This window comes from Hemicordylus capensis, chromosome 1, assembly GCF_027244095.1.
Source record: "Hemicordylus capensis ecotype Gifberg chromosome 1, rHemCap1.1.pri, whole genome shotgun sequence".
Lineage (NCBI taxonomy): Eukaryota > Metazoa > Chordata > Lepidosauria > Squamata > Cordylidae > Hemicordylus > Hemicordylus capensis.
The window spans coordinates 169,252,396-169,273,763 of record NC_069657.1 but is presented as its reverse complement, the minus strand read 5'-3'; the positions used below and the strand labels follow the sequence as shown (position 1 = coordinate 169,273,763).

The 21,368-nt window shown below is 43.1% G+C and overlaps 1 protein-coding gene across 3 annotated transcripts in view; it reads right to left on the bottom strand.

Moving 5' to 3' along the window:
* MGAT5 (alpha-1,6-mannosylglycoprotein 6-beta-N-acetylglucosaminyltransferase) overlaps positions 1–20,687 on the bottom strand; it is a 209,587-nt gene extending 188,900 nt beyond the window's left edge. The window contains exon 1 of one of the 3 annotated variants that reach the window (XM_053253618.1): positions 20,567–20,687. The gene's annotated coding sequence lies outside the window, so the exon portion shown is untranslated. Of the gene's footprint in view, positions 1–20,003; positions 20,308–20,566 lie in introns of those variants that run through there. The other 2 variants (XM_053253628.1, XM_053253608.1) reach the window with 2 other exon arrangements.
* Between the last annotated feature and the right edge of the window lie 681 nt (positions 20,688–21,368).

Below are 21,368 nucleotides of genomic sequence, written 5' to 3'. Positions count from 1 at the left end.
TCGTTTACCAGTCATATTTTAAGCAGTCCATTTATTTATAATCTTTCCCAAGTTAGAAGGAATTTAGGTGTTTTACTTTTTAGAACATTTCTGCATTACAGTTTCTCAGGCTAGTTTCACTGGGCGTTGGTTTTAGCACAAAACGGAGGTAATATACCTCTTGCACAAGCCTTGACAAGAAATCAAGCCTCGTGCTGTGTTAAAACTTAACAAGAGGTGACTCATTCTGTCTTAGGGGAGAGCAGAGCTGGAACACGTCTCGATGTAACCTAACAAATGCTGTATCCATAACCAAGTTACAATGTCCCACAAAAGTCCAAAGTACATGTCAGGATATATCTCTGTTAGGTGTTGTAGTAACATGCCTTCAGGTGAAAACTGCAAGTCACTGTATTTACTGTGAGTGACTAGCAACATGTGAGGCCAATTACAAGCTGCTGAGTAATGATCTGCAGTGATTGGCCATGGCCAGTATAAGAAGGAGGCTCAGAGAAGAGCAAAGTGTCCACAGTGGCAGATGCTGCTACACTGTGGTCCGCCTGGCAGAAATATGTAAACGCTGTATCCATGTGCCTGATGTATATACTTATTTACGTGTAATGGACTTACTGAGCTGCAATATCATGTGAGTGTCTTTTCTACAATATATTCTTCAGTTTAAACCCTTGCCTGTGTGTTGGAGCCTTCTTACATTTCCACTGGGGTACTGGAACGTGACTCTGCGAGTAGGGCGCAACACCAACAGTACAGATAAGGTAAAGGTAAAGTTGTGCCATCGAGTCAGTGTCAACTCCTGGCGCCCACAGAGCCCTGTAGTTGTCTTTGGTAAAATCCAGGAGGAGTTTACCATTGCCATCTCCTGTGCAGTATGAGATGACGCCTTTCAGCATCTTCCTATATCTCTGCTACCCGATTTAGGTGTTTCACCAGAGGAAATCCAAACCAGCAATCTACTGCTTCCTAGGCAAGTTACTTCCCTGCTGCACAATTAGGTGGCTTCACACATAAAATAGGACCATTATATTATCTACGCATATCAGCTCCCCTAAGTAGCCAAACTGGATATGGAAAGAAGCAATTGTGTGTCAGACTAGACGCTATAGGACCAAACACAGCTATGGTGCTAACAAGATGAATAGCAATTCTAGACCAATGTATTTGTTCCATTTTCTGGAAGAATAAGTGGAGAATTAACTGGAAGATAGAAAATAATCACTGCAAATGATATTCTAAGTGAAATCTCAACAATGTTAGCACATTTCCATGAATACATTCACAACTTCCTAAAATCACATACCCACTGTACCCACAGCAGAATAAGACTAAGCCACAACTGGAATAAAAACAAACAAAACACAAATCCCCTACCCTAAGCAGATGGCAAAAGTTAGGTGATTATTAGAACAAAAACAGAGTATTTTATACAACACAATTCCCCATTTAACCACTCATATTTTAGCAAAACTGGCTCTTTTGGCAATATTGTAAGATTTAGAAACAAACCAAATGCAACATTAAACTTTTTATTTAGCCCTGTGCAAATGTTTGGTGTGTGTGTGTGTGTGTGTGTGTGTTTTGTTAAGCAGCAGCTATGGAAAGTCCCAATCTTATCAGGACTGCAGTGTGGTTAGAGAGTTTCATCCTCCCTCCTATGCTGTGGTCCCAATCTGGACAGTGTAGCCCTATATGTCTGCTAGTTAACAGGGCCAAAGGATGAATTTAAAGTTACATCTGGTTTGGTCCTTCCATGCAGTAAGCATGGAAGCAGTAGCATTTTCTGTGACTTGCAATCCTGTTATAAGGTAAAGTGTGCTGTCAAGTCGGCGTCGACTCCTGGTGACCTCAGAGCCCTGTAGTTGTCTTTTGGTAGAATACAGGAGGGGTTTACCATTGCCATCTCCCGTGCAGTATGAGATGATGCCTTTCAGCATCTTCCTGTATCACTGCTGCCTGATATAGGTGTTCCTCATATTCTGGGAAACCTACCAGCAGGGATTCAAACCGGCAACCTCTGGCTTGGTAGTCAAGCCAATTCTCTGCTGCACTGTTAGGTGGTGATAAGAAGCAAACTATTAAAAACTAATTCAGTTGAGGTTATTTACAGAATTAAATCCAGAAATGGTGAACACAGTGACACACTCTCTTCACTGATGAGGTGCAATGGCAATGTGAAATAGTAAAATCCCAATAACCTGGTCTCATCAATACATACACCAACCAGTCCAATTCAACCCATCAAGTACCATGGGCATGAATGTCTGCTCCCCCTCTAGGCACATGCCTAATCATAAGAAGTGGTTCCTCCAAGATGCCCTGCTACATGTGGTCCAAATACCACTTAAAGTAGTGTTTGAAAAGCACTTAAAGGGGCAGTTCAGATTAGACACACACATTCTGCACAATTAAATGCAGGTGTGCTGTGTAGTGGGGTGGAAAGACACGCACATCCATGCTCCTCCCCCATGCACCGACTGGGCCAGTTCAGTGTATTGTACTAGCACACAATCAACAATAACCAGAGGGGCTTAGAGAAGAAATTTCAGAGCTAAGTGCCACCAGTTGAATATAGGCCCAGTTCAGATGTCACACAGAACTATGGTTTAATCCTGGTTCTGCATGACATTCACCAGTCTTGGGTTTATGTATTTCCCTCTCTCTGCTTCACATACAAGAGGAGGAAGATTTCTACTTCTGGAATTTAGGAGCTAAACAAAAGCTCTATCCTTTCAATTACTGGATTAAACTTTTCCTGGTGTCTGAAAACAGACTCCCTAAAATTGCATTCTCAGTGATTTTCTTTCTTTGAAGGAAGATGTAGTCAGTCTGAATTTAGGTCTAGAGTCTGATAGGTCCATCCAACAGGATATGACCGTATAGGAAATTTCCAGATGGAAACTCAGGACAGCATCTTCTGGTGATGGTCCCTTGCCTTTGAATTGCTCGTCCAATGCCAAGTTAGTTGTCTTTATCAGCAGATGACCTTTTTATTTGCTGAAGCCTTTTAGACAGTTTGCTTTAACTAGCTTTTAAAAATTATTATTATTCTATGCATCTGAGTTTAACCTGTTTAGATATTGGCCCAGTTCACACGTACTACAGAACCTGAAGTTCCTCCACCCCAAAATATAGAGTGAACCTGAAGCTGGCACTGCATCTATCTCTATTTGTTTGAAGTAGCCAAGTTGAGCCAGAGATATACCCTCTGCCTGTGCCTTGCAGTGGGACCCTGGATGCTATCCCAGCCTGCCTTACACTGCCCTTCAACTACAAGCCCTCACTACATCATCCGCTTCACAGCCACTGGTTCCTACTGTAAAAGGGAGCTGACTCACTTGCAACAAACCAGAGGCTCATGAAGAGCAGGGTAGTAGCCCACACCTCACTTAGTTGCACTCAGTGTGCAAGCCAACTTCAAGTCAGTTATGCATCTAGGTTTGAGGCCCTGAGAGAACTTCAAGTTTCTGCCTTGGCATGGGTTCAGACAGTCATGGACAAATTGGTTACCAATTTTGCCAGTAGGTTCCATGTTGTATGAACCCAGCCAGTGTGTGTGTGTGTGTGTGTGTGTGTGTGTGTGTGTGTGTGTGTGTGTGTGTGTGTTTTAATGACTGTAAGCTACCCTGAATAGTTTTCAACTTGCAGGTTCAGACAGAAATTGAATAAAGAAATGCTTCATAGAACCAGACAAATATTGGGAGCTCAAGTGGTGTAGTGGTTAGAGTGCTGGACAGAATTGGGAAGACCCAGGTTCAAATCCACGTTCAGCCATGTTACTTGCTGGGTGACTCTGGGCCAGTCACTTCTCTCTCAGCCTAACCTACTTCACAGAGTTGTTGTGAAGAGAACCTTAAGTATGTAGTACACCACTCTGGACTCCTTGGAGGACGAGCAGGATATAAAATAAAAAATAATAAAATAAAATAAAATACTTCCCAAATGTTTCTCCTAAAACTATGCACAATTCAAATGCATTGCAAAAGTCAACTATGGGACAGGATGCAAAGGAAAGGTAATTCATGGAGCAGCCAAAGGTCAAGAATCTGCTCAAGAGCTTGCTAAAGGAAAAAGAACCCTGTATTTTATCTGTTAAGAGAAGGCACTGCACCAGAAGGCTGGTACCAGAAGATGTTCCTCCCATATATTCCTGCAAGTATATTGATCAGCATAAAGCTAATTATGTAACTTAATCTCACTATTCTTCCAAACAGTGAATTCCAAAGGTGGGTGGACACTGGAATGCGACATATCTACAGTTATAGAGAGGAGAGCTGGTCTCATGGTAGCAAGCATGACTCGTCCCCTTAGCTAAGCAGGGTTCACCCTGGTTGCATATGAATGGGAGACTAGAAGTGTGAGCACTGTAAGGTATTCCCCTCAGGGGAATCTAAGTTCCAAGTTCCCTCCCTGGATTCTCCAAGATAGGGCTGAGAGAGACCCTTGCCTGCAACCTCGGAGAAGCCACTGCCTGTCTGTGAAGACAATACTGAGCTAGATACAGGTGAAACTCGGAAAATTAGAATATCGTGCAAAAGTCCATTAATTTCAGTAATGCAAATTAAAAGGTGAAACTGATATATGAGACAGACGCATTACATGCAAAGCGAGAGAAGTCAAGCCTTAATTTGTTATAATTGTGATGATCATGGCGTACAGCTCATGAAAACTCCAAATCCACAATCTCAGAAAATTAGAATATTACATGGAACCAAGAAGACAAGGATTGTAGAATAGAACAATATCGGACCTCTGAAAAGTATACAGTGTACTGTGCTTGATTGGCCAGCAAACTCGCCTGACCTGACCCCATAGAGAATCTATGGGGCATTGCCAAGAGAAGGATGAGAGACATGAAACCAAACAATGCAGAAGAGCTGAAGGCCGCTAATGAAGCATCCTGGTCTTCCATAACACCTCATCAGTGCCAGAGGCTGATAGCATCCATGCCACGCCGCATTGAGGCAGTAATTGCTGCAAAAGGGGCCCAAACCAAGTACTGAATACATATGCATGCTTATACTTTTCAGAGGTCCGATATTGTTCTATTCTACAACCCTTGTCTTATTGGTTCCATGTAATATTCTAATTTTCTGGGATTGTGGATTTGGGGTTTTCATGAGCTGTACGCCATGATCATCACAATTATAACAAATTAAGGCTTGACTTCTCTCGCTTTGCATGTAATGCGTCTGTCTCATATCAGTTTCACCTTTTAATTTGCATTACTGAAATTAATGGACTTTTGCACGATATTCTAATTTTCCGAGTTTCACCTGTAGACCAATGGTCTGACTCAGTATATGGCAGCTTCCTATGTTCCTATGTACAGTTGTGCCTACACATGCTACAGTTAACATGAAAGTCTGCAATTAGGTAGCACATGTTACTACATGTGACAAATTATCACCGCACCCATACCATGGCAATGCAAGTAAAAATGGCCAAAGCAGCAAGGATCACCACCCTCTCAGTCTCATTCTGTTAAATTCTCAAACTTTAGCACAAGCATTTGCCTCAACTGCTCCATACCACTTAAAAAGCTATTATGTTTACAATTACACATTGTATCAGCAGAACTTCATGATTGTAGCCCTGTTCATGCAAAGCCATGCAAATATATGTATAGTGTACACAGGTGCAGATCTGTATACAGGCATGGTTATTTGCATGTTATGCTGAACGCAGGTAAAGCGGTACACTTTCTGTCACTTGAATTTAAATGTGCATGCAACGCAGTTTCACTTTTTAAATGAACATAGGTACAGTTCTTCAAACAACATTATCTAAGAGCGTACAGACATCTGAAAATGGGTATAATAATACTTGCAACAGGGCTTCTGTCATCAAGCAAATTTAGGAGTTATGTTCCATTATATCAGAAATATTTATACTGAAAAACAATAAATACACAAAACAGGAATTGAAGATCTGTCTAGTCCAAGTCTATATTACAGTATATTATTATTATTACATTTATATCCCGCTCTTCCTCCAAGGAGCCTGGAGCGGTGTACTACATACTTAAGTTTCTCTTTCACAAGGTTGTGAAAGGTTAGGCTGAGAAGTGACTGGCCCAGAGTCACCCAGTAAGTAACATGGCTGAATGGTGATTTAGGACTCGGGTCTCCCTGGTCCTAGTCCAGCACTCTAACCACTACAATGCCCAATTCATTGACCTCATCTTTCTAACATTGGGAGATGCGCCTGGACTTATTTCTCCCATCACTGCAGTTACTACCTGTGAGCTATCAGGCAAATCAGAGGCGCTGGTTTTAATCTTAAGGGGGCCACAAAAAACAGTCCAGCTGCCAAAACTGGTGGTGGTGGTTTAAAAAAAAACAAAAAAACACCATTCCCATTATTTACAGAAACACATATAAAATGGTATCAGCTCCATCAGCTGTCCTGTTTCTTTATTTATAGTTACAGCTGCCTTGATCATCCCTCTTTATAACCTTAAATGTCTCACGCAGCTTAGGGCCCATCTCTCCCTATATTAGCCATACACCAACTGTGGTTGGATCAGCAGCCCGCTTATGGTTTGTAGCTTACGGTATCACCAATATCATGGTACATTAGATGGCCCAGATATGTTCCTGGAAGGCAGTTTATGACTGTACATTTCATAAGAATTCTCAGCTTTCCAGAAGAGTTTTTTACAGTGTCCTTTGCCCCCTATGCTTGCATTAATAATGTGGCCCATCTCTTTAGTTGACTGTACCAAACAGACCACAGCTTTATCAGGAAGTTCTGAAAACAACAGTCTTAAATGATGGTGAGGCATTTGTACAAACTTCTTCTGCAGCTTGAAATGTTAGAGTGCTTCAACCAGGTGCATTAGGCAAATATATCCAGAACAAAGCCGTGACAAATACATGCAAGTACTCAAATGCTGAACTTGAACATTACCACCTTATGACTGTCTGATCTTAAGCAGCACAAGAGGTTAACACCCATAAACATGATTTATTCTCTCTATTTCTTTTTATGGGAACATTCACTTCAAATCCAGTGGAAGATGGATATCACATCACACCCTCGAGTTGTTTTATCATGGAGACAGATTTCTATAGATTAGTCTACCAGTCTATTTAAAAAGCCAAAAGGGTCATAGGAACATAGGAAACTGCTATATACTGAGTCAGACCATTGGTCTATCTAGCTCAGTATTGTCTTCACAGACTGGCAGCGGCTTCTCCAAGGTTGCAGGCAGGAATCTCTCTCAGCCCTATCTCCCAGAGGACCAGCAAGAGTGCCCTAAAATCACCTGCAAACAGAAAGCTAGTGAGCTAGGTAAAACATTCAGGGAAACACACTCACATTTCTTAAAAGAGTGTGTGGTAGCCAAAAGAGTGTGGCAGGGAGTAAGCAAGCTGTTAGAGTGGCCTGATTTGGAAAAACAGACTTGGGAAGAACTAACCTTGGGTTTGAGCGATAGAACCTCCTTTCGAGGTCCCAGAAAGAAATCTTCAAGGAAACGGGACGGAACGGGTGCCCTCATACTAGGGAATTGGAACATTCCCCTTCTCGTAATCAGGTTTAGTAAACCTGTATGTCATTTATGCAATGCTCCTGCATAGGAATAAGGAGGGAAGACGCGACCAAGAGGTTCACGCAGATGAGAAACGAAATCTCTTCTGGAAACGTTTGTTTGCACATAACATATGGTTATGTGCACAAAGACAAGAGTATCTCTTCTAAACAGCAATGGGACAAATTGTGGAAATGGACGTTGGACGTAAACCCCCCCCATTACCTGATGTACCTTGAAATCCCCCACCCCCGAGTTACAGTACTACCTGCATATACTTCATAACCTTGTGGGTTTCCAAATCCTTGTGTGTAAATCTTTGTAGATATATCATGTACAAACAACCGCTTTGTATATAATTGTGCTTTGGCAACGTACTGTATGCTTTGGTAGTTTGTTGGTTCACTAAAAAAATCTTGTCCTATTAAAAAATAAATAAATCTTGTCCTATCTTGGAGAAGCCAGGGAGGGAACTTGGAGCCTAGATGCTCTTCCGAGAGCGGCTCCATCCCCTGAGGGGAATTTCTTGCAGTGCTCACACATCAAGTCTCCCATTCATATGCAACCAGGACAGACCCTGCTCAGCTATGGGGACAAGTCATGCTTGCTACCACAAGACCAGCTCTCCTCTCCATTTTTGTCATTTTTGTGGGAACTGCTTCCAGGTCAATATATATTGCTACTTGACCAATACACTTATCTTGCCAAGTCTCTTTCCATGAAAAACATTTCAAATGAACCCTATAATATTAATACGTAAAGGTAAAGTCGATTTCAACTCCTGGTGCCCACAGAGCCCTGTGGTTTTCTTTGGTAGAATACAGGAGTGGTTTACCATTGTCTCCTCCCACGCAGTGTGAGATGATGCCTTTCAGCACCGCCCCATATTGTTGCTGCCTGATATAGGTGTTTCCCATATTCTGGGAAACATACCAGCAGGAATTCAAACCAGCAACCTATTGCTCACTAGGCAAGTCATTTCCCCGCTGTTAGTAGTATACAAATAGACTTAACTATTTAATTAATTACGGTAGGAAAGACACAAGTGGGATTGACAAATCCAGGGCCCCAGGGAGCATGACACCTCAAAATTTTACTGTGGTGCCCAGAAAATCTTCATTTGTCTCAGGCATCCCTGTTTCTGTTCCAAGTATGCTGCTTGTAAAGGGAACAAAGAGAAAGCTATTTACCTTCTTTTGTCCATTGTCTGCCTCCCAAATCTCTGGGCGGTTTCCTATAGTATAGGCAAAGAAGAGTTGTCAAGACTGACTTAGGCTCCAGCATTTGCAGGCTGCAGTGGGGGTGGGTGGGAGGGGAGTACACTATCTATCTGTATCCTGCATTTGAATGAGCTTCACAATTGTGTTTCACAAATGAATAGTCATTCACACATCTATGAGTGTGCAGACATCTGAAAATGCGCATAACAATGTCTGTTCCTTTACAATCCTTTAATGAAAACCCTAAAGACAGACAGATAAGAAAACCAAGTTCTCTCTGGTTCAGATCTATATTCAGGGGCGTAACTACTATTAGGCAAGGGGAGGCGGCTGCCTGGGGGCCCCCACACCTCGAGGGGCCCCCCAGAGGCAAGTCACACACACACCCCAGAGGCAAGTCACATTTTAAAATTTTGTCTCTGGGCCCACTCCAGCCTTGTTACGCCCCTGTCTATATTACAGTATACATTTTCCCAACTCACACAAACTTCAATACCAAATTCATTAATCTTATCTTTTCAACTTTCTAGAATGGGCGGTGGGGGGGGGGAGATGTACCTATACACATCTCCCACATCCGTTGCAGTTACTATCTGTGTGGTATCGGGAACAATTAGAGGGGCTGGTTTTAATTTTAGAGGACCACAGAAACAGGCCAGCTGCTGAAACTGATATTCTTTTTTTAAACGTTCCCATTATTTACAGAAAAACAGAAAAGGGGGTATCAGCAGCTGTCCTGTTTTTCATGTTACACCTGTCCTGACCCTCCCGCCTCTTTTTCACTTCGCAAACCTCATGCAGTCCATCTTTCCCCACGTTAGCCAGGCACCAACTGCGGCTGGCTCTGTAGCCCTTGCTTACCTTTCCATCCCCACATCAGATTACAGTGACGGCAGCTAGGAGCAGGGCTCTGCTGCTACAGCTCCCCAAAAATAAACCTTTGGAGGGGAGGAGGTCCTCGTTGGGAAAGCTCAGAACCAGCGTTTCCAAATGCCTCTCAATTCATTTCACTATGTAAACATATTCATGAAGTTAACCTTTTAATTTTTGTTACCTGTGGTCACATGTATTTTTTAAAAATGTATTTTTTTCTTAAAAGAAACTGGATCCTGGGGAAAGTCACCTATGAAGTAGGTCAATAAAATTATAGATCAGCTCCCTTCAGTAAAACTACTTTTATTTGTAGTAGTAGCAGTTTTGAGTGCAGATAATGCCAATTAAAAACAAAAATAAATACGGATTGCATATATTTGATCTCTCTGGTGGTAAGAACACTTCCAAAGGGGCAGTGCACCATCCTGCAAAATGTGACTCAGTATGGCTTTCAATCTGGCTCCAGATTTCCATTACTGAGTAATGGAAAATCAGAATGAACCATCCTCTCAGATTGAATAAAGCCAATGTCATGTTTATTAAAATATTTGTTGACTCTGCCAAATTTATCTCTAATCTTTTCCTTAATTTAATGAAGTCTTGGCAGGACAGAAGTCCTGAAATGCTTCCCTGCCTTAGAATAAAACAAGTTAGTTTCCTATGTAGCCTGGGCAACTGAAAGCTTTATTTGGATGATGATTAAATGTTCCAAGAATTTCAACTTTCAAGCTGTAAAAAAGGTTTTTAGCATTTTATGTTGTCATCCTATAGAATACTCTTACGACATGATTGCACTCTGTGTCCTAAAGAGCCATTCCGAAATTGCAACAATTGTAGCCAACTTGTATTTAGGATTGTAGCTATCCTTTTACCAGTGAGAACTTCTTTAGCCAGAAAAATAAAATTCCAGTAAACAGAGAAGGGAGTGAAGGGAAGGAACATGGTAGAAATGCAGGAAAGAAGTCGACAGTCTGTGTAGTGTGCCATGTATTAACAAATTGGCTGCTCAGGCAAAATGTGGTTTTCAGTGCTTGGGATAGTGTCCATAAATGTAAGGCAAGTTTATTATTCATTCATTCAGTTTATATACTGTCCTTCCTGAAGTGGCTTAGGGCAGTTTACATTAAAATCAAACACACAGAGCAATTAAAATCAAGAAACATTTAAACCAGATTACAGAGCTCTTCTCACAATCAGTGAGGAGAGCTCCAGAGAGAGCGGGTTACACTTACCCTCCCCACAGACGATTGTGCTTGCTTCCCTGGGTGGGCAGATCGCCCCCTCAGATGACCAGCAGAAGCTCCTGGCAGCTCCGAGGGTCAGGGTGATGGGATGCACTGCTGCTCATCGCCCCACCCTCCGGAGCTCCAATGCACTTGTGCGGGGCATTATTGGGATCCTGCCCCCCGAGTGTGCCAGCCGCAGCTACAACCAACCATGGCTGGCACACGAGCAAATAAATAAGGGCAAGGGAGCGTTCCCTCGACCTCATTTTAAAGGGAGGCTACTTAGTGGGGTTTGCCGCCATGTAGCCATCAGGATTGGGCCCGATTCTGGTGGTTCACACGCGTGCAAAACCGGGCTGGGCTCCCTTAGCCTGGTTTTGCACACACATGGGAAGAGCCTCTACATCTCATTAAACCAGATTAAATCTCATTAAAATTAAGGCTAAAACCAGATACCAGAGTTTGCCAGTGATCATCAGAAATTTAATTCTGAATGTTAGTGGTAAAGCCTACACACAGGAGTAGCCAACAACCAACATTATTAAATGTTGCATAGGAGCAAGATGTGCCTCATTCAACAAGGAGCCAGGATGTATAATGTCGTATAGCACAACATCCGTAACGTAGGCTAGAGGGAAGAGATTGCCTCTATCCAGCCACCACACACACATATATCGCACCTGCCTGTCCTACCCTGTAACCTCTCTCCCACCCCATGAAACTCATGAATTTTACCTTTGTGAAGGAACCAAAAAAGCAAAGCTTTGCTGACAACTAGAAACAATGGGGGATCCCTGGCCTTAAGCTTACACAAGAATCCACTACTGTTTATCATACAGAAAAAATACAGGGTCACAAGCATTCAATAACGCTTGCTGTGTAGTTGTTTTTTTAAACATAATTTTAATTAACATGCACCATTGTGCTATACATTTGTAGAGTGCTACATTGTTTTAGAGCGCTACAGTGTTTTGCCACAAATCTGTACTGGAATCAACTACGCATGTTGTCATTAGGATTTTTATTTATTTTTTAAAAACAGGTTTAATTTAAGATATCCAGTACTAACACTCTTTTAAAGTTTTCATAAGGTTTCATAAGGCTAGCAATAAAATTGACAAGAACTAATATTTCAAACATAGAAAACTGAGGATTCAACAATGGCACCAGTGTATCCGATGGGTAACTTGAAGGTACAACAGAACTTTTACTTCGTGTCATCTCTTTCATGAACCTTTTCTCCTCTTTTTGTATGGACACCTGCTGCCCTTAAATACTGTTATTATGTAGCCTTTGACAAAGGCATAACAAAAAGCTCAAATAGGGATGACTGTCTATTTCAACCCTTTTTTCATTGTCTACAATAAACTAGCCACAAAGTACAGGTCTCTGAAAATGAACATCCTTAACACAATCATAATAACCATTGTCGTCAGATGACTGCCAGAAAGGAATCTAACAGCATTTATTAATACAGCTGTTGCTTCTTTGGATTTTATTATTTTTCTATACAGGAGCCTAATGGAGGCTATGTCTTCCAATAGGTATCAATCATGATAGCCGAATGGAACTTCAGAGGCAGCATCTCTCTGAGTATCACATGCTGAGAACAAACAGCAAGGCCTCACTTTCATGCCCTTCTAAGGAAAACCCAGCAGCATTTTCTGTGGACCACCTGGGCCTACCCCATGAACCTTGGGTCCAGGAGGTCCACAGAAAAAATTTGCTGCACTATACTTCATCTGCTCCCTGTAAGCCAGAATAAAGTTGTTGAAAATAACGATCCCAAGTACTCTTTCCTCCCTCTAATTTTCACTGGAGTCTTATGAAAATATATAAATGAGCTGAGGGTCCGGGGTAATGCTTGAGGACCTGTGGGGTCTGCAAAAAAGGTTCAGAACCTCTGATTTAGATGATTTGTTAAAGAACACTGCATCGTTGGACCAGTTATGCTCCAGGAAGGCTGTTTATGACTGTACATTTCATAAGAATTCTCAGCTTTCCAGAAGTGTTTTTTTACCATCTCTTTAGTTGTGTTTTTTAGAAGTGTTTTTTACCATCTCTTTAGCCCATCTCTTTAGTTGACTGTACCAAACAGACCACAGCTTTATCAGGAAGTTCTGAAAACAACAGTCTTAAATGATGGTGAGGCATTTGTACAAACTTCTTCTGCAGCTTGAAATGTTACAAGTGCTTCAACCAGGTGCATTAAGCAAATATATCCAGAACGAGGCCGTGACAAATGCATGCTGCAAGTACTCAAATGCTGAACATGAACAGTGCCACCTTATGATTGTCTGATCTTTCTGATCTGGACTGATTCTGATCTGAACAAGAGATTTAACATCCATAAACGTTTGTATTCTCAGTCTTTTGGAATGTTCCCTTCAACTCCAGTGGATGGTGAGTCACATCACACCCTCAGGTTGTTATATCATGGAGACAGATTTCTAAAGTTTACTATGTTCACTTACAACAGGTTCCCTTTATTTAGAAAAACCTAAAAGGTCATTTCTGTGGGAATTGCTTCCAGGTTAATGCATACTTCTAGTTGACTAATACATTTCGACTGCTGTTCCATGTATATAATCCTGCAGGAACAACTTTATTTTTATTACCATTTTAGTTTTAGAAGGATAGGGAATCCTCTCTAGATAGAGAGATAGAGATATTCGAGCTGGCAGAAGTTCAGGAGATGGGCTGAAAGCAGTATTTCAAGTTTCTAGGAGCCACAACATTCAGGTAAAATGACTGTGATGTTTTTAACTGTTGCAATTGTTTTAGTTTTGTGGTTTGGCGAATTTTAACATTATGTAAACTGCCATGAAACACTTGGCAACAGTGTTCCCTCTAAGGTGTGCATGCGCTCACATGTTTTTTGATGTCCGCTCAATCAGTTTTAAATCCTACTTAGGCTGAATCAGGAAGGTCCCACTCTTAACATATGTGCACACGCACGACCTTGATATTGCAGCCCAGAACAAAACTTATTCTGCACACAGATGGAAAAAAATAGAGAGAACACTGCTTGGCAAATATACAGATATGCTTAACTATTTAATTGATATTTACGGTGGGAAAGAGAAATGTAGAATTGACAAATCCAGGGCTCCAGGGCACCATGGCACCTCAAACTTTTACTGTGGCCCCTAGACTAGGATATTCAGAGATAGAACTATTTAGCAAAATCTTCTTTTGTCTCAGGCAGACCTGTTCCGGTTCTAAATGTGTTACTTGTAAAAGGGATAAAGAAAAGCACCCCCACCCCATTATGTCCTTCACCTAAGTCTGGTAACTTTCTCAAGTCCGTTGTCTGGCTCCCAAATTTCTGCGCTGGCTAGCTCTAATGAAATTGGTCAAGGCCTGAAGTTGGCACCAGTCCCGTACCCCACCCCAGCCTTCTTTTCTTTGGTGAAATTCTTGGGCAGTTAGGCACATGGGGCTTCGAACCTAACTACAAAGAGACACATAAGAATTGACAGCAAAGCTTTTCACTTACAGGCAAATCAAGTCAAGAAGAGAGTGGAAGAAGAGTGAGGAGATTTGCAGGTTTTTGGAGCAGGGTACTTTTGGACCAGAGCATTGCAGTACATATTCAATTAACTGTAATGTCATCACATCTAGAAAGTTCGGCATCTAGATATTTTGAATGGGCTAGTAAAATGATTCTATTTGCAACATCTAAAGTTCACAAACTAGCGTATTTGACAGCAGTTCTTGTTTTAAAGAAATCAGTTTTATTAGCTGGACCAGGCACAGAGCATCTGCGCCTCTAGTTTGCCATCGCAGCTCCACCCCCCCACTCCTCCCCACTGCTACCATTTTCTTCCCTGCCCACCCGCCGCCATTCACCAACTGCCCCTGCCGCCTTTCCCCACCTGTTCTCTTCCACTGGGCCGCCGTCTTCTTCCTCCCACCCACCTGCCAGCACCATTTTGTTTCCTTGCCCGAGCCAGCGGGCTGCCGCTGTCAATTTCTTCCCTCCCAGCCATCCCCATTGCTATCCATCAGCTGCTTGCAAACTCTCGTGAGAGCTGCCACACATGGGATTGGCCATGGGTATGTCTTAGCAAATTATATATATAGATTTCCAAGCCAAAACGTGTTGTGACTTACTTCTGCTGCTGCAGACTAACATGGCTACCTCTCGGAAAGTTATATTTTCCCATAAAATACACACAGCTAGTTTAGTTTAGGAAATTTAAATAAATAATTAAACATATCCATAAAAGCTATCACATACTACATCAAATTGTTATTTACGCAGATGACACAGTTGTGCTGTCTCAGACCTCGGCTGGCTTAAAAGGAGCATTACGCTCTCTTGCCTTGTATTGCAATGACGAAGCCTTAGAAATTAACACCACTAAGACCCTTACTTTTGCCAAGTGCCCTAAAGTTCGCACTTGGCAGCTGAATGCCCATGAAATTGAACAAGTCAAAATCTCCAAACATGTGGGTGTGGTCTTTCAAGCATCCAGTGGTTGGAGTGCCCATTTGGATTGTTTCACAAAACACCCAGAAATCAGCGTCAGCCATACGATCATTCTACTATTCTAAAGGTAAAGTGTGCCATCAAGTCGATTTCGACTCCTGGCACCCACAGAGCCCTGTGGTTGTCTTTGGTAGAATATAGGAAATTGCCTCCTCCTGCACAGTATGAGATGATGCCTTTCAGCAACTTTCCTATATCATTGCTGCCCGATATAGTACCAGCAGGGATTTGAACCAGCAACCTTTTGCTTGTTAGTCAAGCATGGGCCACTTAAGGTGACTCTACTACTCCAGAGGTGCATTATTCATTCCAGTGGCAATAAAGCTATTTTCAGCTAAAGTGCAAACCCAGTGCCTGTATGGTGCACAACTTGGGCTGTACGTCAATTTTGCTTCACTGGCGGCAGTACAATCCAAATTCTTTAGAAACATCTTCCAAGTAGCTCAGTGTGTACCTAATGTGGTTCTCCACTGGGAAACCAATGTGACTAAGGAGGAGATGGGGTTGTGGTTAATTATCTCTGCTTATTGGTTAAGGCTGTTCTTTCCTCCAGTTGGATTAGTCCCCCTGTTGCTAGCTGATAACTTTAATTTGAATTGGAAAAGATCTCTCCAACAGAAACTGCATTATTACAGTTTCTCACAGGAAGCCCTTATGATGATGTATTTTGAGCAGGCCAAGTTAGCACTTAAACAATGAGTGATGGATATGGAAAGGCAATTAGACCAATCTTGCATTCCAAGAGATGTATTTGTGAGTAACCAACTTTCCATTTCAAGGCCACCAAGATATCTAAATCAAATAAAAGTGTCAGAATTTAGAAGAAATGACTCTAGCGCATTTTAATGTGCTTTCTACAGCCGTTTTAGAAGGAAATTTTTTTAAACCCTTATGTAGCCTGGCTCTGCCCTTGTGGTAAAGGTGCCATTGAATCAGTGGCTCGTGTCCTTCTACTGTCTTTTTTACAAGCATATCTGTTCTCATTTTATTACCCCCTTTTTAGTTAAATTTCTAAGCCACTCAGATTCATTTTACCTTCAATATTTACTGTCCAACCAGAATGATCTAATTTCTTTAAAGGTTGCAAAATTTTGTTTTATGGTTTGTAAAATTTGCAAAGAATTGGTTAATTTGTCTTACTTTATTGGTTAGTGGTTATTATCATTATCTAATTGTCTTGTTAATCTTTTGTAACATTTGCTGTGCTTTTCTGGTCACTGCCATAATAAAGATTGATCTGATCAGACCAGATCATTGTTTTTTAGCCTATGCAAGTAAGAACTCATATAGAACTTGATACCTGCCTTACATGCACAATCATAACATCTGCTGACCTCAGGGGGAAATTTGTATTTACAAGAAACTGAATCAATAAATTATACTGCAATTAGCAATATGCCACAAAATTCAAATAATCTGCAGCAAAAAAGGAAAAAATGCAAGTAGAACATACCAAACACAACACACCTCATCTCTTTTCTTTTATTTACTAAGCAATGAGTTTGAATAGTAGACCTCCAAAGTCCCTTCCAATTCTAAAATTCCATGGGCAGCATCCAGACTAAATTAGTTATGATTAAAGCCCTATTCAGACACTATTTTGTATGAGTGTAAAGTTGTCTGTACACATTTTTGTACAAATAACTGTATCTGTATTCAGTGAATATGGGGTACAGGTCCCTCAAATGCATGGTATAGCTAGGAGGATATTCCTGTACCTCTGTTCAACTTAAAGTGTGAAACCTGTGTATATTGTATACTTGTATAAGTGTTCAACATGTATCAATGCGACTTAAGTAATTATTAACTTCTCATTGATTTCAATGATATTCATCATGACTTTCTAGGCCAGATGCTGCCATCTGATTTTATGAATATCACAAGAATTTGCAAGTGCCCTAGCTAGTTTACATTTTGGGGTGCTCATGCTTCCATTTCTTTGATTTGCTTGCATTTCTTTGATTTTTTTAAAAAAAACAAATCTGAGGCTAAATAGAGACCTTAGTCAATCAATCACAAAAGCTCTCCTGGATTTCAACCCTAGAACTCAGAATTTGAACTTGTACACATTTTCTTACACAGAGTGCAATAAAGCCTTTGGCAACCCTTGCCTACAAAGCACAAGTATCTCTCAGTATTGGTACACCTGTCCTCCCTGCATTGTTTGCTGCCATCTCTTGTGCTATCATATCTGAATTACACTGTGGAATGGACTCATCTTCCTGCTCTTTTCAGTTCCATATAAAATTATCATTTATATCAGCAAAAAAGTGACAGCATATAATACCAGGCTTCGGTATCTTAATGTCAAGATTTCAAATACTGTCCTTGCCATATTTAGCATGCAGTTTGCGACATCTTGAAGACATACACCCTCTTTAAGTATGACACTCTACTGTCACATCATTAGAATCAAGACTAGGCAATTTTAGAGCTTAACTGCCAACATCCAAGTTTGCTGGGTTTGCTATTTTTCTCCTGGGAGGGTTGCTTCCCATCCCATGCACAGACATATAGGAAGGGGTCTTTTTCAGTAGCACAGGAAGATAACCATTGAAGCCACAGCTGCCTTTCAGTGACCAAATATCTCTGGCTGCTACCAGAATGATTGTCTCACAGGAGACAACAGGTTAAGAAAAGATGCAGACCAATAAGTCTGTGGTAAGTTTGAGCATCCATCCCTCAGCCTGTTCTCAGAGCACAAAGAACTGCCAGGTAAGGGAGCATGCCAGGGCCCTTTGTTTCTATATATCTCCTATGCAGACTCCATATGCTTTTACGAATAAGGGCAAAAAGCAGAGCTACAAACCCTCATTTCTGGCTACCACCTTGGTGAGGTAGCCAAGGTACAAAGCCACTAGCCCAACAAGGGTTCCCTTTCCTTAGCAACATGGGACACGCTACAACCATTGCTCACAGATACAAAGATGTTTGTCTGAGTATTTTATTTTATTTTATTAGACTGTGGAAAGGTTACAACCCTGGAAAGGTTGCAGCCATCCCTCATAGACTGGGCCAAGACAGGAGAACAATGACAGCTAGGGAGAGGGGAGAAAGAGAAGAGGCCATTTCTCTTCCATGGAGAACAAATAAGAGCTATCTCCCAAGACAAAGGCTGGGAGAAAACAGAAGTATATACTATTAACCATGGCCTGAAAGGGTTAGGCAGACAGGAAAAGCCACATCGCCTCCCTTGAACAGTGTTAATGCACTATGCAGGTGCTGGATTATTCAGAGGCGCTCTTACCCCTGGACATCTGGGCCAAAGTCCAGGGTCTCCACAGCTTCTGGGGCCCCCCAAATCCTCTTTAGAATATCCTCAGGTGTTATGGTCATCCAGCCAAGCATGATGATGCTTAATTTGCAGGAGAGGGGGAGCCTCCAAAGGCCTTTAGGTCCAGGCTCCAAAATTACCTAGGTGCACCTCTGGGATCATTATATTTTAAATTCTGTACACTGCCTAGAGATGTACATATCAAATGGTATTAAAATATGATTGATTTATAAATACACAGAGACAGAGAGAGAGAGTCAAGTGAATATATATATTTACTCAGTCAAGGCAGAGAAAGCTTAGGGGATGACCCTGTTCGGGACACAACAGGGAGGGAGGGAGAGAGAAATGCAAGATCATATGCACGCACACACACACACACACACACCAGCAAGTAGTCAGTATAAGGAGGCAGTCCTGGGGGAACACCCCCCCCAAACCATTTCTAAAAAGATAAGGGGGGGGTGAAGCAGGTGTGTCGACCTTCTCCATATACCATGGCCAGGCAATGGAAAGGGATGAAGCAGCTGCGAGCCTAAACACAGTCACAAGAAAGGCAACTACTGTCGCTGTTTCCCCCACCCACCAGAAACACATCAGACAAGGCTTAGGATAGGAAAGCTGTCCTTGTTCAGAAAAAGCAGACAGCGGGGTGTGTGCTGGGCGAACTGGCGCAGGAAGCCAGGAGATTAGTGTGTGCGCAGCCCTATCTATGCACGCGGACTTGGGTGCAAGCTCCCCGGAGAGCAGGGGAACGCACTTCCGAGAAAACACGCCCAAGAGATCGCTCTGCCCCCGGCCCGCTCACTCCTTATCAAGAAAAGGGACGACTTTCGGAAAGCCTGAAGCAGAGGTGCTGAAGGAAGTGCCCACCACAGTAAGCTGCAGGACACGGTAGTTTATTTCCCTGGCAAAACAGGCAGTGGAAGAGAGAGAGAGAGAGAGAGAGAGAGAACTATACTCTGCGCCCAGCAGACGCAGACCGCGAAAGGAGGCACCTATTCCGCCCGCTTCCTCCAGACCCGAAAAGAACCTCTCTTTTCTCACACACCCCTAACAGGCGTGGATGCGGGCGGGGGAAAAACAAGAACTGCTTTCAGGATCACTACCACACACACAAGCCACAGGGCAAGCAGCACGTATAACCAGGATGGAATCAATGTGGGGAGGAGAAAGGAAGGAAGGGCTCGTCTTCTCTCCACTTTCGCCTAGTAAGACCGCTGCAGAGACCCTCCGGCCCTCGCCATGCGCGCGGGTGGCAGCCCCGGAGAAAGCAGCGAAGCGGCGTTTGCAGCAGAGCTTCCCGGAGCTCACCGAGGCTGCCTCGGGTTATGTGGGGCCAGGCACGGGGGGCGGGGGGTTGTTGTTGAGCAGAGAGATCTCTTACCAGCTCCTCTTACGCCGCTTGAGAGAAGCCTCATCTTCGTCGCCCATCCTGCTCCCTAAGCGGGGCCGGGTTTGCCTCCCCCCGCCAATTCGGCGGGGAGGCCGGACCCGGTCGGAGCAGCACAGAAGCTGCGGCGGCGCCTTGCAGCTCAACTAGGGCCAGACCACACAACTGCAATACCGGAGCTGGCACGAAAAAAAAGCCACCCGAACGCGGCGACTCTACCAACGCAGCACCTCCCGCTTCTGCCTCTGCTGCAGGGTCAGGGAGCCCGGGCCGAGCAGGGAGCGTCTACAAGCTGCCCGCCCGGCCGGGAACGTGCATAGCAGCCTCGCCTTGCCGGATCCAGGGAGCATCTGCCAACTACTCAACCTGGTGAGAAGTGTGCATAAAGCGGGGAGGGGGGGGCGCAGAAAGGGAACGTCTTCAAATTACAATGTTTTCCGTAGCTTTGGAGAAAGAGCAGAGCAAACCCAGAGCGAGATGAAGAGAATACTTGGATGACAATCATGGCGGAGTGCGGCGATGTAAATATGAACTGAGCCGAAGCAGCACATACGTACCACCATCCTCCAGAAAGCGATCGGCAACATTCCCCAAGAGCGGCAAGAGAAGGGTTAAATCCTTTCTCGCTGTGTGTAAAACAACATTTGCATGAACAGGAAGCATTTGAAGGTTCTCGGTCTGCCTGCTCGGTCGTCACAAGCGGGAATTCTGTTTGCATTTGCAAATAGCCCATCCGAGCCTCTGAGACGCCCGGGGATCACGTGCAGTTAGGTAATAATTACCATGGTGGGAAGGTATGAATCGCCCCACTCCTTCCTTGTAGGCTTCAGTTCAGACCGTGAGCAAAAGGCTTCCAGTCTAATCAGCCCCTCTGCAGTGCAGGCTTTCTTACCTTGATAGGTAAGAAGGCAGCGAGCAAATGCTAAATCGAGTAGACAAACGTGCCGTGCACACATGCGGAAGGGGTCAGGCGTAAAGAAACACCGAGAGGCGCTCTTACCCCTGGACTTCTGGGTTGAAGTCCTGGGCCTCCACAGCGCCTGGGGACCCCCAAATCCTCTCTAGTCTATCCCGTGTGGTCACCCAGTCGAGCTTGATGATGATAATGCTTAATTTGCATGGGAGGGGGGCGCCCAAAGGTCTAAGTCCAGGCTCCCAAATTACCTAGGTGCACCTCTGGAAACACCTCAGTGCGCTTACTAAGGAGTAAACTCCAAGGACCGTAGCAAGACTCATTTCCGAGTCTGTAGGAAGAGGGAGGAGTTTGCGCAATTTTCCTTTACAGAATTAGAAACTGAAAGTTTGGTGAAAGCATGATCAGAAACCTGTGTGGATATAGATGCCATAGGATGGCTTCCT